Consider the following 18,703-nt stretch of genomic DNA (forward strand, 5'->3'; position numbering starts at 1 on the left):
TTAACATGTTCAGAGGTGACAAAATCATTCTTAACACTTCTGGACATTGCATAAAGCTACTGGACATTAATGGATCAAAGAAATTCATCCAACATAGCGAAAGAGGCAATGCGAAATAAAAAGGCAGAATCTGTCAAAACAGAACAGTCCGTAAAGATGGATTTTATTAGGCCACCAGACTTGCTCAAATGAAAATGCCCAAATTGAATGAAAGTTGCGTACATATCTGAGGATCATGCACGTAAATTGGCTTAATTTTCTGAGCTACCTACAGGGAGGTAGACCCAGATTCGTGACAGCAAAGAAATCTGAAACTGCGCAGTAATCCAAATCTAGTACTTACTTTACTATCAAAGACTTTACTTGGCACAACAAAACATAAAACTAAGATAAGGGGAGGTTGCTACAGTAGTAAACAACTTCCAAGACTCAAATATAAAACAAAAATACTGTAGTAAAAACATGGGTTGTCTCCCATAAGCGCTTTTCTTTAACGCCTTTCGGCTAGGCGCGAAAGTGTAACTCAAGTGTTATCGAAGGGTGGTGCATCTACAGCGGGGTTTGGAGTTTTCTCAACCATGCATAGTATATTGGATACATAAGTTTCAGCGTCTCTCTTTTCATTAGTCTTGGGCTTGCTACTCTCATCGAACAAATTTTCAGGAACAAGCCAAGCATAGTTATTTTCTAGTGCATCATTCATAGCTAGGAGTTTACATGGTATTGGTGCTTCGATCTCCCACCATCATTAGCATTATTAGTGTACCTTATCCTATCCATATCCATTTTTTCAAGGAGACTAACAAAATTAGTATGAGAACCAAGCATATTAAATTTAGCAAAGACCTTTCTAGCCTCTCTTGCTAGACCACCAAATTCTCTAAGAAGGGTTTCTAAAACAAAATATTTCTTTTCCCCCTCTTCCAAATCACCAAGTGTAAGAAACATGTGTTGGATTATAGGATTGAGATTAACAAATTTAGTTTCCAACATGCGAACTAAAGCAACAGCAGCAATTTCATAAGTAGGAGCAAGTTCTACCAAGTGTCTATCTTCAAAATCTTCAACGGTACTAACATGGGTGAAAATTTCTTCTATATTGTTCCTCCCAATTATAGACCCTTGTCCTACCGGTATGTTTTTTGTGGTAAAATTAAAAGGAAACATGATGAATCAAGTAAAGTAAATGCAAGTAACTAATTTTTTTGTGTTTTTGATATAGCAAACAAGACAAGTAAATAAAGTAAAGCTAGCAACTAATTTTTTTGTGTTTTGATATAATGCAGCAAACAAAGTAGTAAATAAAATAAAGCAAGACAAAAACAAAGTAAAGAGATTGAGAAGTGGAGACTCCCCTTGCGGCGTGTCTTGATCTCCCCGACAACGGCGCCGTGAAAATATGCTTGATGGCGTGTATTTCACACGTTCGTTGGGAACCCCAAGAGGAAGGTATGATGCGCACAGCGAGCAAGTTTTCCCTCGGAAAGAAACCAAGGTTTATCGAACCAGGAGGAGCCAAGAAGCACGTTGAAGGTTGATGGCGGCGGGATGTAGTGCGGCGCAACACCGGGGATTCCGGCGCCAACGTGGAACCCGCACAACACAACCAAAGTACTTTGCCCCAACGAAACGAGTGAGGTTGTCAATCTCACCGGCTTGCTGTAACAAAGGATTAACCGTATTGTGTGGAAGATGATTGTTTGCGAGAGAAAATAGTAAAACAAGTATTGCGAGCAGATTTATATTTCAGTATTAAAGAATGGACCGGGGTCCACAATTCACTAGAGGTGTCTCTCCCATAAGATAAAAGCATGTTGGGTGAACAAATTACAGTCGGGCAATTGACAAATAGAGAGGGCATAACAATGCACATACATGTCATGATAAGTACGAGTGAGATTTAATTGGGCATTACGACAAAGTACATAGACCGCCATCCAACTGCATCTATGCCTAAAAAGTCCACCTTCGAGGTTATCGTCCGAACCCCTTCCGAGTATTAAGTTGCAAAGCAATAGACAATTGCATTAAGTATGGTGCGTAATGTAATCAATAACTACATCCTCGGACATAGCATCAATGTTTTATCCCTAGTGGCAACAACGACAACACAACCTTAGAACTTTATGTCACCGTCCCGGTGTCAATGCGGGCATGAACCCACTATCGAGCATAAATACTCCCTCTTGGAGTTAAGAGCAAAAACTTGGCCGAGCCTCTACTAATAACGGAGAGCATGCAAGATCATAAACAACACATATGTAATAACTTGATAATTAACATAACATGGTATTCTCTATCCATCGGATCCCGACAAACACAACATAGAGTATTACGGATAGATGATCTTGATCATGTTAGGCAGCTCACAAGATCCAACAATGAAGCACAATGAGGAGAAGACAACCATCTAGCTACTGCTATGGACCCATAGTCCAGGGGTGAACTACTCACTCATCACTCCGGAGGCGACCATGGCGGTGTAGAGTCCTCCGGGAGATGAATCCCCTCTCCGGCAGGGTGCCGGAGGAGGTCTCCAGAATCCCCCGAGATGGGATTGGCGGCGGCGGCGTCTCTGGAAGGTTTTCCGTATCGTGGTTTTTTCGCATCAGGGGTTTCTCGACGGAGGCTTTAAGTAGGCGGAAGGGCGGAGTCGGAGGGCTGACGAGGGGCCCACACCATAGGGCGGCGCGGGCCCCTCCTTGGCTGCGCCGCCTTGTGGTCTGGCCACCTCGTGGCCCCACTTCGTATGCTCTTCGGTCTTCTGGAAGGTTCGTGGCAAAATAGGACCCTGGGTCTTGATTTCGTCCAATTCCGAGAATATTTCGTTACTAGGATTTCCGAAACCAAAAACAGCGAGAAAACAGAAGCGGCACTTCGGCATCTTGTTAATAGGTTAGTTCCAGAAAATGCACGAATATGACATAAAGTGTGCATAAAACATGTAGGTATCATCAATAATATGGCATGGATCATAAGAAATTATCGATACATCGGAGACGTATCAGCCACCGGCTGGTAGGACAAAAGATGTTGTGCAAGTTTCTCATTGCGAGCACGTACGACTAAATATGGAACACATGCCTATTGATTGATTAGTACTTGGATACCGTTTTATTATTATCTGCAAATGCCCTACCTTGATTGTTACATGAGTTTCTCTCATCCATGCAACGCCCGTTCATCCATCCTTGTGCCTACGATATTTTAATCCTGCTCGTTTACTATAATCACTACTGCCGTCTTTGTTACACTCGCTGCCGATATTTCACTACGCTATCGCTATAAAACTGTTACTACTGATAAACTCTTGCGAGCAAGTCTGTTTCCAGGTGCAGCTGAATTGACAACTCCGCTGTTAAGGCTTACAAATATTTTTTGGCTTCCCTTGTGTCGAATCAATAAATTGGGTTTTACTTCCCTCGAAGACTGTTGCGATCCCCTATACTTGTGGGTCATCAAGACTATTTTCTGGCGCCGTTGCCAGGGAGCATAACTTTATTTGCAAGTTCACTTGGATTGATATTGTTCGCTGCAAATTCTCCATCATGGGTAAACCTCGCTATACTAAAGTCGCCATATTACCATCCACTACAAGAAAAGGTACAACTCTGAGTACCTCTGTCGCTCTTGATTCACCATCCGTGATAAGTAAACTTGTTTCACCACCACAAGCTTCAAATGCTTGGTACTTCGCTGAATCTGAAAATTCCTCTTATAATTTTGATGATGCTTCTGCTGTGCTTGATAATGATGGTTCATTAGGATCTTTTCTAGATGCTACAATTGCTAGGTCTAGACAAATTGAAAATACTGAAACTCCTAATGAAAATGTTGCTACACCTATTAATTCACCTCTGTTGAATACTCTAGTGATGATCTTGATGAAGATTATGTGGAACTTGATGATGATTTCATTGATAAATGCAATGCTACTACTGGTACAAGTAATATTAAAAAGCTTCTTGCACAACATACTGTTAGATATAAACTGTCTCCCGATCCTAAATTTGCCACATCTCCTATAAACATTAAGGATAAGGATTATGATTTTTCTCTTGATTTATCTCATATATCTATTGTTGAGAAAACACCTTTTTGTGGTACTGAAAAAGAAAGTGTTGTAGAACACATGATTGAGCTGTCTACTCTGAGTAGCTTGTTTTCTGATGATGTTAAGAAGCGTACTTATTTCGTTGCTAAATTTTTTCCTTTCTCATTAAAGGATGATGCTAAAACTTGGTATAATAGTTTGCCACCTGATTCTATTGATAGTCCAAGTGATTTGCTTGATGTTTTCTTTCGGAAATACTTTCCTGCTAGTGCTCAACATATTGCTTTGCAGAGAATTTACAATTTTGACCAGGAAGATGGAGAGAAATTGCCTGAGGCTTGGGCGAGATTTTGCTCTCTTATCAGAGCTCGGCCTGGACATGATCTAGAAAAGCATGATTTACTTGATATATTTTATAGTGGACTAACCATTGAGTCTAGGGCATACCTGGATAGTTGTGCTGGTTGTGTTTTCAGGAAAAGAACTCCAGATGACGCTGAAGAATTATTGGCTAGAATAGGCTGGAATCATGATGGTTGGGCTACACCTGAACCAACCCCGACAACAATATTGAAGAAGAGGGGTATGATTAAATTAAATGATGAAGATATGAGGGAAGCCAAGAAATCTCTTAAAGAGAAGGGAATTAAATCCGAAGATGTGAAGAATTTACCTCCCATAGAAGATTTATGCAAAATAACTCTCCCTTCATCCATGATTGAGGTACACTCTCTTCAACGCTTTACTAGGGAAGATATTCCGTACTCAAAACCTCCTGATCAATGCTTAGATGAGTTTGATAATTATATTATTAAGCAAAATAATTTTAATATGAGAGTAGAGAATCATTTAATGGAAAATTCTCGAGCTATTATTGCATGGTATTATGGAGAGAACCTCCAATGATGTTAAGATGCTTGTTAAACATTTTCATATGGTTCAAACTCAAATTGATCAACTCACTAAAGTGCAAAATGACTTGTTAAAAAATAGTTCTAAAGAAAAACATGCTTATGAAGTAACAACTAGAGGCGGTGTTTCCACTCAGGATCCTCTATATCCCGAGGGGCATCCCAAAAGAGTTGAACAAGATTCTCAACGAACTGAAACTAGTGCTCCTTCTAGGAAAAAGAAAATGAAACATAAAACTGTTGTAGAATCCTCTGAGCCTGTTAATGATCCTAATAGTATTTATATTTCTGATGCTGAAACTGAAACTGAAAGTGGTAATGAACATGATAAAGATAATGATAAGAATGATGCTTCTGATAAAGAAGAGGTTGAAGATGAACCTGAAAAGCATGCTAAAAATAAAAAGTATACTAAAGAAGATTTTATTGCTAAGAAACATGGTAATGAAAGGGAACCTTGGGTTCAAAAGAAAATGCCTTTTCCTGCTAAGAAACTAAAATCAAAGGAAGAAGAACACTATAATAAATTTTGTGAATGGAAGAAACCTCTGTTCCTGCAAATCCCTTTGATTGATGCTATTAAATTGCCTCCTTATTCAAAGTATATGAAAGATATTGTCTCTAACAAAAGGAAAATTCCTAATGAGGAGATTTCCACTATGCTTGCTAATTACTCTTTCAATGGCAAAGTTCCAAAGATGCTTGGCGACCCAGGACTATTCCTTGTTCCATCAAGAATAATTATGTTAGAACTGCTCTATATGATTTGGGAGCAGGTGTTAGTGTTATGTCTTTTTCTCTTTACAAGAGACTTTATTTAGATAAGTTGATACCAACTGATATATCTTTGCAAATGGCTGATAAATCTACTGTTATTCATGTTGGTATATGTGAGGATGTTCCTGTTCAAGTTACTAATAATTGCTTAATATTAACTGATTTTGTTGTGTTGGAAATGCCTAAAGATGATAATATGTCTATTATTCTTGGGAGACCTTTTCTTAACACCGCAGGGGCTGTTATTGATTGCAATAAAGGAAAAGTTACTTTCAATGTTGATGACAAGGAGCATACTGTTTATTTTCCCAAGAGGATTGATAAACTATGTGGAGTTAATACAATTTCTAATTTGAGAACTATCAAAGTGGGAACTATTAATTGTCCTATATATGAGCCTAAGCAAGGATATCAAAGTATTATGATTGGATCCATATCAATTCAATACAAGGTAACATGATTGATTTGAGGTTTATTTCTTCTTATGTCATGTAAGATTTATTTGGTGGCAATACTTGATCAACCTTGTTAACAAGTACATTTTATATGCATAGAGGAGCTAAACAACATTTATTTCTTTCTCCATTTGTTTTACTTGTTGTAGCACTACTTGTTTTGCAAGATGCTTTAGATTGATCTCCACTTAGGCCAAAAGCCTAAGCTTGGGGGGAGGTATACCGACATCACTCATTCATTGCATATTATAGTTGTTGGATACTTGTAAATACTTGTTTAGCTTCTTAAAATGGTTTTTTAATAAGAGGAAGATGATATTTGGGGAAGTGCTGATTGAAAACAGATTCTGGACTGACACCAAAAAAAAATCTCAAAAACAGCCAGAACGTTATTTTACAAAGCCAGTTTTTGTGCATGTTCCCCAGGTTGTTATCTAACTTTCATTAGTTGGACACTTTTCGAGCTGAGCAGCGGAAGAATTTCTTAAAAATCGATTATTGTACTGTTGTCAAGTTTGACGAATTTCTGCTGCTTTGTGTTTATGTGACTTTTTAGTTTTCATTTTCTTGTTTTTGTGTTTATGTGACTTTGTTTTTCCTAAAACACAAAAAGACCAAAAATATTTCTGTTGTTTCTCTTTACCATTTGTTTATTTTGGTTTCTTGCTTTTATTTTGCTCTAGTTGCTATCGTTGGTTTGCTATAAGAAAATCCAAAAAGATTTTGCTTTGTTTGCTTGTTTCCTTTTGTTCTTGTTTCCAATTCGAAAACACCAAAAATATTTGATGTTCTTCTTTGGTTTTGTAAAGTTCACTATGGAGTTCAGAGGCCTTCGGTGGCTGAAGCTTGGTTTTCATTTCATATTATTCAAGCTACACAAGTGAAAGGCAATAATGACGATCTACGACAATTCGACTATGGTGAGAGGCTGGTATGAACTCTATTTGTTTTCATTTTTGTACATATACTCATCCATATGAGCATGCTTAGTTGGTTCATGTGAGGTATATGTCATTTAAGAAAGTCTAGTAGTTCATGATCACTCATGCTTAGCTCCAATTTATTAATATGAGTAGCTGATACGTCTCCGACGTATCGATAATTTCTTATGTTCTATGCCATATTATTGATGATACCTACATGTTTTATGCACACTTTATGTCATATTCGTGCATTTTCTGGAACTAACCTATTAACAAGATGCCGAAGTGCCGGTTCCGTTTTCTGCTGTTTTTGGTTTCGAAATCCTAGTAACGAAATATTCTCGGAATTGGACGAAACGAAGACCCGGGGCCCTATTTTTCCACGGAGCTTCCGGAAGACCGAAGAACACACGAAGTGGGGCCACGAGGTGGCCGGGCTATAGGGCGGCGCGGCCCAAGCCCCGGCCGCGCCGACCTATAGTGTGGGCCCCTCGTGACGCCCCTTGACCTGCCCTTCCGCCTACTTAAAGCCTCCGTCGCGAAACCCCGATGCGAAAAAACCACGATACGGAAAACCTTGCGAGACGCCGTCGCCGCCGATCCCATCTCGGGGGATTCGGGAGATCTCCTCCGGCACCCTGCCGGAGAGGGGATTCATCTCCCGGAGGACTCTACACCGCCATGGTCGCCTCCGGAGTGATGAGTGAGTAGTTCACCCCTGGACTATGGGTCCATAGCGGTAGCTAGATGGTTGTCTTCTCCTCATTGTGCTTCATTGTTGGATCTTGTGAGCTGCCTAACATGATCAAGATCATCTATCTCGTAATTCTATATGTTGTGTTTGTCGGGATCCGATGGATAGAGAATACTATGTCATGTTAATTATCAAGTTATTATACATGTGTTGTTTATGATCTTGCATGCTCTCCGTTTCTAGTAGAGGCTCTGGCCAAGTTTTTACTTTTAACTCCAAGAGGGAGTACTTATGCTCGATAGTGGGTTCATGCCTGCATTGACACCTGGGGAGTGACGAAACCCCTAAGGTTGTGTTGTGTTGTTGCCACTAGGGATAAAACATTGGCGCTATGTCCGAGGATGTAGTTGTTGATTACATTACGCACCATACTTAATGCAATTGTCTCGTTGCTAGCAACTTAATACTGGAGGGGGTTCGGACGATAACCTCGAAGGTGGACTTTTTAGGCATAGATGCGGTTGGATGGCGGTCTATGTACTTTGTCGTAATGCCCAATTAAATCTCACTATACTTATCATGTCATGTATGTGCATTGTTATGCCCTCTTTATTTGTCAATTGCCCGACTGTAATTTGTTCACCCAACATGCTTTTATCTTATGGGAGAGACACCTCTAGTGAACTGTGGACCCCGGTCCATTCTTTTAATACTGAAATACAAATCTGCTACAATACTTGTTTTTACTATTTTCTCTGCAAACAATCATCTTCCACACAATACGGTTAATCCTTTGTTACAGCAAGCCGGTGAGATTGACAACCTCACTGTTTCGTTGGGGCAAAGTACTTTGGTTGTGTTGTGCGGGTTCCACGTTGGCGCCGGAATCTCCGGTGTTGCGCCGCACTACATCCCGCCGCCATCAACCTTCAACGTGCTTCTTGGCTCCTCCTGGTTCGATAAACCTTGGTTTCTTTCCGAGGGAAAACTTGCTGCTGTGCGCATCATACCTTCCTCTTGGGGTTGCCCAACGAACGTGTGAAATACACGCCATCAAGCTCTTTTTACGGCGCCGTTGCCGGGGAGATGAAGACACGCCGCAAGGGAGTCTCCACTTCTCAATCTCTTTACTTTGTTTTTGTCTTGCTTTATTTTATTTACTACTTTGTTTGCTGCACTTATATCAAAACACAAAAAAAATTAGTTGCTAGCTTTACTTTATTTACTGTCTTGTTTGCTATATCAAAAACACAAAAAATTTAGTTTACTTGCATTTACTTTATCTAGTTTGCTTTATTTACTATTGCTAAAATGGCCAACCCTGAAAATACTAAGTTGTGTGACTTCACTAGCACAAATAATAATGATTTCTTATGCACACCTATTGCTCCACTCGCTACTACGACGAGAATTCTTTGAAATTAAACCTGCTTTACTAAATCTTGTTATGCGAGAGCAATTTTCCAGTGTTAGTTCCGATGATGCTTGCTGCCCATCTCAATAATTTTGTTGAACTATGTGAAATGCAAAAGTATAAAGATGTAGATGGTGACATTATAAAATTAAAATTGTTCCCTTTCTCATTAAGAGGAAGAGCTAAAGATTGGTTGCTATCTCTGCCTAAGAATAGTATTGATTCATGGACTAAATGCAAGGATGCTTTTATTGGTAGATATTATCCCCCTGCTAAAATTATATCTTTGAGGAGTAGCATAATGAATTTTAAACAATTGGATAATGAACATGTTGCTCAAGCTTGGGAAAGAATGAAATCTCTGGTTAAAAATTGCCCAACCCATGGATCGACTACTTGGATGATCATCCAAACCTTCTATGCAGGACTAAATTTTTCTTCGTGGAATTTATTGGATTCAGTTGCTTGGAGGTACCTTTATGTCCATCACTCTTGGTGAAGCAACAAAGCTCCTTGATAATATGATGGTTAATTACTCTGAATGGCACACGGAAAGAGCTCCACAAGGTAAGAAGGTAAATTCTATTGAAGAATCCTCTTCCTTGAATGATAAAGTTGATGCTATTATGTCTATGCTTGCAAATGGTAGGCCTAATGTTAATTATAATAATGTTCCGTTAGCGTCATTGGTTGCTCAAAAAGAATATGTTGATGTGAATTTCATTAAAAATAACAATTATAATGATTCTAGGCCATATCCCGCTAATGGTAATTCTCATGGTAGATATGTTTCACCTAATGAAGAGAAGATGTTGGAAATTGAAAGATCCACTAAGAGCTTCATGCAATCACAATATGAGCAAAATAAATTGTTTACTAAAACAATGAATGAGCAATCTACCTTGTTGAAGAATATAGGGAATCAACTTGAAAATCTGAATAGGGAGATCTCGGGGTTGCAAACTAAACTTGCTAATGCCGAAAACCGAATCTCATACATGTCTCGCATCACAATCTTCTTTAATTAATAAAATGGCTGCTAAACCTGAGGATTTAGATGATAAAATTACTACTACAGCAAATGCCATCCAAGTTAGAATTAATGAGAATATAAGATTAATGGCTGAACTGCGAGCTAGGTGGGATAGAGAAGAAAATGAAAAACTAGCTAAGAAGGAAAATGTAGCTAAAGTTTGGACTATTACCACCACTAGCAATGTTAATGATTCATATGTTGCTGCACCTCCTACTATCCATGATAAAATAATTGGTGTTGGCAATGCTTCTACTCCTAGTGCAAAGCGCGCAAAATTACCTGAAACTGCTAAAACTGCTGAAACTGCTTGTGATAAAACTGCTGAAATTTTTTCCAACCTTGGGGATGATAATCCCATTGCTTTAGATTGTAATGATTTAGATTTTGATGATTGCCACATCTCTGAAGTTATAAAGTTCTTGCAAAAACTTGCTAAGAGTCCCAATGCTAGCGCTATAAATTTGGCTTTCACAAAATATATTACAAATGCTCTCATAAAAGCTAGAGAAGAGAAACTAAAACTTGAAACTTCTATTCCTAGAAAGCTAGAGGATGGTTGGGAGCCCATCATTAAAATGAGAGTCAAAGATTTTGATTGTAATGCCTTATGTGATCTTGGTGCAAGTATTTCGTTATGCCTAAAAAGGTCTATGATATGCTTGACTTGCCACCATTGAAGAATTGTTATTTGGATGTTAATCTCGCTGATAATGCTAAAAAGAAACCTTTGGGGAAAGTTGATAATGTTCATATTATGGTTAACAATAACCTTGTCCCCGTTGATTTTGTTGTCTTGGATATTGAATGCAATGCATCTTGCCCAATTATATTGGGAAGACCTTTTCTTCGAACCGTTGGTGCTACTATTGATATGAAGGAAGGTAATATTAAATATCAATTTCCTCTCAAGAAAGATATGGAACACTTCCCTAGAAAGAGAATGAAGTTACCTTATGATTCTATTATTAGAACAAATTATGATGTTGATGCTTCGTCTCTCGATGTTACTTGAGTTACACTTTCGCGCCTAGCTGAAAGGCGTTAAAGAAAAGCGCTTATGGGAGACAACCCATGTTTTTACTACAGTATTTTTGTTTTATATTTGTGTCTTGGAAGTTGTTTACTACTGTAGCAACCTCTCCTTATCTTAGTTTTATGTTTTGTTGTGCCAAGTAAAGTCTTTGATAGAAAAGTAAGTACTAGATTTGGATTACTGCGCAGTTTCAGAATTCTTTGTCTGTTACGAATCTGGGTCTATCTCCCTGTAGGTAGCTCAGAAAATTACGCCAATTTACGAGCATGATCCTCAGATATGTACGCAACTTTCATTCAATTTGAGCATTTTCGTTTGAGCAAGTCTGGTGGCCTAATAAAATCCATCTTTACGGACTGTTCTGTTTTGACAGATTCTGTCTTTTATTTCGCATTGCCTCTTTTGCTATGTTGGATGAATTTCTTTGATCCACTAATGTCCAGTAGCTTTATGCAATGTCCAGAAGTGTTAAGAATGATTGTGTCACCTCTGAACATGTGAATTTTTATTATGCACTAACCCTCTAATGAGTTGTTTCGAGTTTGGTGTGGAGGAAGTTTTCAAGGGTCAAGAGAGGAGTATGATGCAATATGATCAAGGAGAGTGAAAGCTCTAAGCTTGGGGATGCCCCGGTGGTTCACCCCTGCATATATTAAGAAGACTCAAGCGTCTAAGCTTGGGGATGCCCAAGGCATCCCCTTCTTCATCAACAACATTATCGAGTTCCTCCCCGAAACTATATTTTTATTCCGTCACATCTTATGTACTTTGCTTGGAGCGTCGGTTTGTTTTTGTTTTTTGTTTTGTTTGAATAAAATGGATCCTAGCATTCACTTTATGGGAGAGAGACACGCTCCGCTGTTGCATATGGACAAATATGTCCTTAGGCTCTACTCATAGTATTCATGGAGAAGTTCTTCTTCGTTAAATTGTTATAGGGAAATACTTTTGTACACCCACGCATGGGTGTGGGTGTTTCCATCACCGTCCATTTATTCCTTGAGATTCGTGCCCACCATGGTAGATGGAAAGATTCCTTTCTCTCTCCTCTTTTTATCCGAATCTCAAAGCACAATGGACGGTGCCGGAAACACCCACACCCATGCGTGGGTGTACAAAATCCACTCTCATTGTTATATGGTTGGAATTGGAAAATGATACATGTAGTAAATTGCTATAATGTCTTGGATAATTTGATACTTGGCAATTGTTGTGCTCATGTTTAAGCTCTTGCATCATATACTTTGCACCCATTAATGAAGAAATACTTAGAGCTTGCTAATTTGGTTTGCATATTTGGTTTCTCTAGAGTCTAGATAACATCTAGTATTGAGTTTTGAACAACGGGGAAGACGGTATGGAGTCTTATAATGTTTACCATATGTCTTTTATGTGAGTTTTGCTGTACCGTTCATCCTTGTGTTTGTTTCAAATAACCTTGCTAGCCTAAACCTTGTATCGAGAGGGAATACTTCTCATGCATCCCAAATACTTGAGCCAACCACTATGCCATTTGTGTCCACCATACCTACCTACTACATGGTATTTATCCGCCATTCCAAAGTAAATTGCTTGAGTGCTACCTTTAAAACTCCATCATTCACCTTTGCAATATATAGCTCATGGGACAAATAGCTTAAAAACTATTGTGATATTGAATATGTACTTATGCACTTTATCTCTTATTAAGTTGCTTGTTGAGCGATAACCATGTTTCGGGGACGCCATCAACTATTCTTTGTTGGATATCATGTGAGTTGCTATGCATGTCCGTCTTGTCCGAAGCAAGAGAGATCTACCACCTTTATGGTTGGAGCATGCATATTGTTAGAGAAGAACTTTGGGCCGCTAACTAAAGCCATGATTCATGGTGGAAGTTTCAGTTTGGACATATATCCTCAATCTCATATGAGAATAATAATTGTTGCCACATGCTTATGCATTAAAGAGGAGTCCATTATCTGTTGTCCATGTTGTCCCGGTATGGATGTCTAAGTTGAGAATAATCAAAAGCGAGAAATCCAAAATGCGAGCTTTCTCCTTAGACCTTTGTACAGGCGGCATGGAGGTACCCCATTGTGCCACTTGGTCAAAACATGTGCATTGCAAAGATCCGGTAGTCCAAGTTAATTAGGACAAGGTGCGGGCACTATTAGTATACTATGCATGAGACTTGCAACTTGTAAGATATAACTTTCATAACTCATATGCTTTATTACTACCGTTGACAAAATTGTTTCATGTTTTCAAAATAAAAGCTCTAGCACAAATATAGCAATCGATGCTTTCCTCTTTGAAGGACCATTCTCTTTACTTTTATGTTGAGTCGGTTCACCTATTTCTCTCCACCTCAAGAAGCAAACACTTGTGTGAACCGTGCATTGATTCCTACATACTTGCATATTGTACTTGTTATATTACTCTATGTTGACAATTATCCATGAGATATACATGTTACAAGTTGAAAGCAACCGCTGAAACTTAATCTTCCTTTGTGTTGTTTCAATACCTTTACTTTGATTTATTGCTTTATGAGTTAACTCTTATGCAAGACTTATTAATACTTGTCTGGAAGTACTATTCATGAAAAGTCTTTGTTATATGATTCACCTGTTTACTCATGTCATCACCATTGTTTTGATCGCTGCATCCACTACATATGTTTACAATAGTATGATCAAGGTTATGATGGCATATCACTTCAGAAATTATCTTTGTTATCGTTTTACTCGCTCGGGACGAGCGGAACTAAGCTTGGGGATGCTTGATACGTCTCCGACGTATCGATAATTTCTTATGTTCTATGCCATATTATTGATGATACCTACATGTTTTATGCACACTTTATGTCATATTCGTGCATTTTCCGGAACTAACCTATTAACAAGATGCCGAAGTGCCGGTTCTCGTTTTCTGCTGTTTTTGGTTTCAGAAATCCTAGTAACGAAATATTCTCGGAATTGGACGAAACGAAGACCCAGGGCCCTATTTTCCACGGAGCTTCTAGAAGACCGAAGAACACACGAAGTGGGGCCACGAGGTGGCCAGGCTATAGGGCGGCGTGGCCCAAGCCCTGGCCGCGCCGACCTATAGTGTGGGCCCCTCGTGACGCCCCTTGACCTGCCCTTCCGCCTACTTAAAGCCTCCGTCGCGAAACCCCTGATGCGAAAAAACCACGATACGGAAAACCTTACTGAGACGCCGTCGCCGCCGATCCCATCTCGGGGATTCCGGAGATCTCCTCCGGCACCCTGCCGGAGAGGGGATTCATCTCCCGGAGGACTCTACACCGCCATGGTCGCCTCCGGAGTGATGAGTGAGTAGTTCACCCCTGGACTATGGGTCCATAGCGGTAGCTAGATGGTTGTCTTCTCCTCATTGTGCTTCATTGTTGGATCTTGTGAGCTGCCTAACATGATCAAGATCATCTATCCGTAATTCTATATGTTGTGTTTGTCGGGATCCGATGGATAGAGAATACCATGTCATGTTAATTATCAAGTTATTATACATGTGTTGTTTATGATCTTGCATGCTCTCCGTTTCTAGTAGAGGCTCGGCCAAGTTTTTACTTTTAACTCCAAGAGGGAGTACTTATGCTCGATAGTGGGTTCATGCCTGCATTGACACCTGGGGGAGTGACAGAAACCCCTAAGGTTGTGTTGTGCTGTTGCCACTAGGGATAAAACATTGGCGCTATGTCCGAGGATGTAGTTGTTGATTACATTACGCACCATACTTAATGCAATTGTCTGTTGCTAGCAACTTAATACTGGAGGGGGTTCGGACGATAACCTGAAGGTGGACTTTTTAGGCATAGATGCGATTGGATGGCGGTCTATGTACTTTGTCGTAATGCCCAATTAAATCTCACTATACTTATCATGTCATGTATGTGCATTGTTATGCCCTCTTTATTTGTCAATTGCCCGACTGTAATTTGTTCACCCAACATGCTTTTATCTTATGGGAGAGACACCTCTAGTGAACTGTGGACCCCGGTCCATTCTTTTAATACTGAAATACAAATCTGCTACAATACTTGTTTTTACTATTTTCTCTGCAAACAATCATCTTCCACACAATACGGTTAATCCTTTGTTACAGCAAGCCGGTGAGATTGACAACCTCACTTGTTTCGTTGGGGCAAAGTACTTTGGTTGTGTTGTGCAGGTTCCACGTTGGCGCCGGAATCTCCGGTGTTGCGCCGCACTACATCCCGCCGCCATCAACCTTCAACGTGCTTCTTGGCTCCTCCTGGTTCGATAAACCTTGGTTTCTTTCTGAGGGAAAACTTGCTGCTGTGCGCATCATACCTTCCTCTTGGGGTTGCCCAACGAACGTGTGAAATACACGCCATCAGTAGCATGTCATAAATATTTGCCTGCATTGCTTTATTCATAGATAGGTATGACATTGTGGTATCCTCCTCTGAATAATTCACTTGAATCAACTTGGCACATGCTCACGCATGCATATGACTGAACAAAAGTCAATTGAGCCTCGATGATTTACTTTACCTCAGAGTTTTTGTATCACTTTTATGCCTCCGTTAATTTATTTTGTCGCTCTCTTGATTGTCGCTTCCCAGTCTATTGCTAGCCTTCACTTGTACTGAGCGGGAACGCTGCTCGTGCTTCCAAACCCCTGAAAACCAAGTTATTCCAGAGTGTCCACCATAAATACCTATGCATGGCGTTTCAAACCATTCCAAGTAAATTCTCATGTGCTACCTTTAAACCTTCAAAATACTTCTCAATTTGTGTCAATGTTTTATAGCTCATGAGGAAGTATGTGGTGTTTATCTTTCAATCTTGTCATTTACTCTCGACGGACTTTCATAATGGACTAGTGGCACATCCGCTTATCCAATAATTTTGCAAAAAGAGCGGCAACGGGGTCCCCAACCCCAATTAATCAACTTTCATTAATAATTCTCTTCACATGTTTTGCCCTGATTTATCAGTAAGCAACTTAAATTGCAAATAGACACTCCTCCATGGTATGTGATTGATGGAAGGCACCCGAGGACTCGGTTAGCCATGGATTGTGTAAGCAAAGGTTGGGGGGTGTCATCCTTAATGAAACTAAAATATATGTGTAAACAAAAGAGAAGAGGGATGATTTACCTTGCTGGTAGAGATAACGTCCTTCATGGGAGCCACTCTTGAAAGTCTGGTTGACGAGGTAGTTAGAGTACCCACTATCATTCGTTGACAACAACAAACACCTCTCAAAATAATTTTACTCTTGTTTTACAAATGAAAAGCTCTAGCACATGTTAATCCCTGCTTCCCTCTCCGAAGGGTCAATCTTTTACTTTTACATTGAGTCTCCATCCTTTCTTTGAGCACTTTCTTGACAGCACAACTGTCATTCTTAGTATAATATGCTTGTCCCAAAATGTGATTAACTGTGGTATAACTTTGATGCTTTTATCTTTGATAGTCTCTACTTCCAGTCTTTCCATGAACCTCAAAGGTGTCCGAGCATTTAAGTTTTGTTGTACAAATACGGGCAAGCGAGATACCATTTTATCATATCCTTCTATGAACATTACAATCTTGCCAATAGACATGATTCATGATGCTTATTATTAATTTGTTGGTACCTTTTCCATGATTTACATAGCTATTAGATGATTTTTTTTGCATGTATCTTATTATGAATTGTTTAAGTACTTGTCCATGTCATGAGAATATTTACATCATATGAACAAATGTGTTCGTGAAAGTTCTTTTATCCCACTCAGTTGTTAACTGAATTGCTTGAGGACAAGCAATAAGCTAAGCTTGGGGGGAGTTGATACGTCCAAAACGTATCTACTTTCCCGAACACTTTTACTATTGTTTTGCCTCTAATTTGTGTATTTTGAATACAACTAACACGGACTAACGCTGTTTTCAGCAGAATTGCCCTGGTGTCTCGTTTTTGTGCAGAATATTAACTTTCAGGAAAATCCCCGGAGTTTATTCCAATGGGCCTATTTTCATAGAAGAGGGACGGAGCCAGAAGACCAGAAGGAGGGGGGCCACGAGGTAGCCGCGCCGGCCTATGGTGGTGGCGCCTTGGGCAGCCCCAGGTGACCTCTCTTCCGACTACTTAAAGGTTTCGACCTAAAAACGCACGGGGGTTAGACGAAATCGCCAGAAGACATCCAGAACACCGCCGCCATCGCGAAACTCCGTCTCGGGACCAGAAACTCCGTTCTGGCACTCCGCCGGGACGGGGAATTGGAGGATATCATCGCCATAACCACCACCGACGCCTCTCCATCGACCAGCCATGTTTCCCCCATCCATGTGTGAGTAATTCCCCCGCTGTAGGCTGAAGGGGATGGTAGGGATTGGATGAGATTGGTCATGTAATAGCATAAGATTGTTAGGGCATAGTGCCTAGTGTCCGTAATTGGTACTTCTATGATATTGTTGCAACTTGTTATGCTTAATGCTTGTCACTAGGGCCCGAGTGCCATGATCTCAGATCTGAACATGTTATCAATTCATGATGATATTCATTGCTTTATGATCTTACCTGCAAGTTGTATACACATATTGTTGTCCGGAACCCGAGGCCCCAAAGTGACAGAAATTGGGACAACCGAAGGGGAAGACGGTGATATGAGGATCACATGTGTTCACGGAGTGTTAATGCTTTGCTCCGATGCTCTATTAAAAGGAGTACCTTAATTTCCAGTAGATTCCCTAGAGGCCCGGCTGCCACCGGCTGGTAGGACAAAAGATGTTGTGCAAGTTTCTCATTGCGAGCACGTACGACTAAATATGGAACACATGCCTATTGATTGATTAGTACTTGGATACCGTTTTATTATTATCTCGCAAATGCCCTACCTTGATTGTTACATGAGTTTCTCTCATCCATGCAACGCCCGTTCATCCATCCCCGTGCCTACAATATTTTAATCCTCGTTGTTTACTATAATCACTACTGCTGTCTTTGTTACACTGCTCGCTGATATTTCACTACCGCTATCGCTATAAAACTGTTACTACTGATAAACTCTTGCGAGCAAGTCTGTTTCCAGGTGCAGCTGAATTGACCCCGCTGTTAAGGCTTACAAATATTCTTTGGCTCCCCTTGTGTCGAATCAATAAATTGGGTTTTACTTCCCTCGAAGACTGTTGTGATCCCCTATACTTGTGGGTCATCAGCGACACGTGCGAGGGACAGGGTGCCGACGACGCGGGCGAGGGAGAAGGCCAACGACGCAGACGAGGGTGAGCGTGACGGTAGGGGTGAAAATGGAACAGACTATTTCGACCGACCGGAGGCTTAGAGTCGGAAGGCAAAAACGGATTCGGTCGAATAGTTGGAAAATACGGTCACGAATACAACTACTAGTAAACGGATACGAAAAAGGATATGGTTTCACTAATATCCATTCG

Source organism: Lolium rigidum, chromosome 4, assembly GCF_022539505.1.
Source record: "Lolium rigidum isolate FL_2022 chromosome 4, APGP_CSIRO_Lrig_0.1, whole genome shotgun sequence".
NCBI lineage: Eukaryota > Viridiplantae > Streptophyta > Magnoliopsida > Poales > Poaceae > Lolium > Lolium rigidum.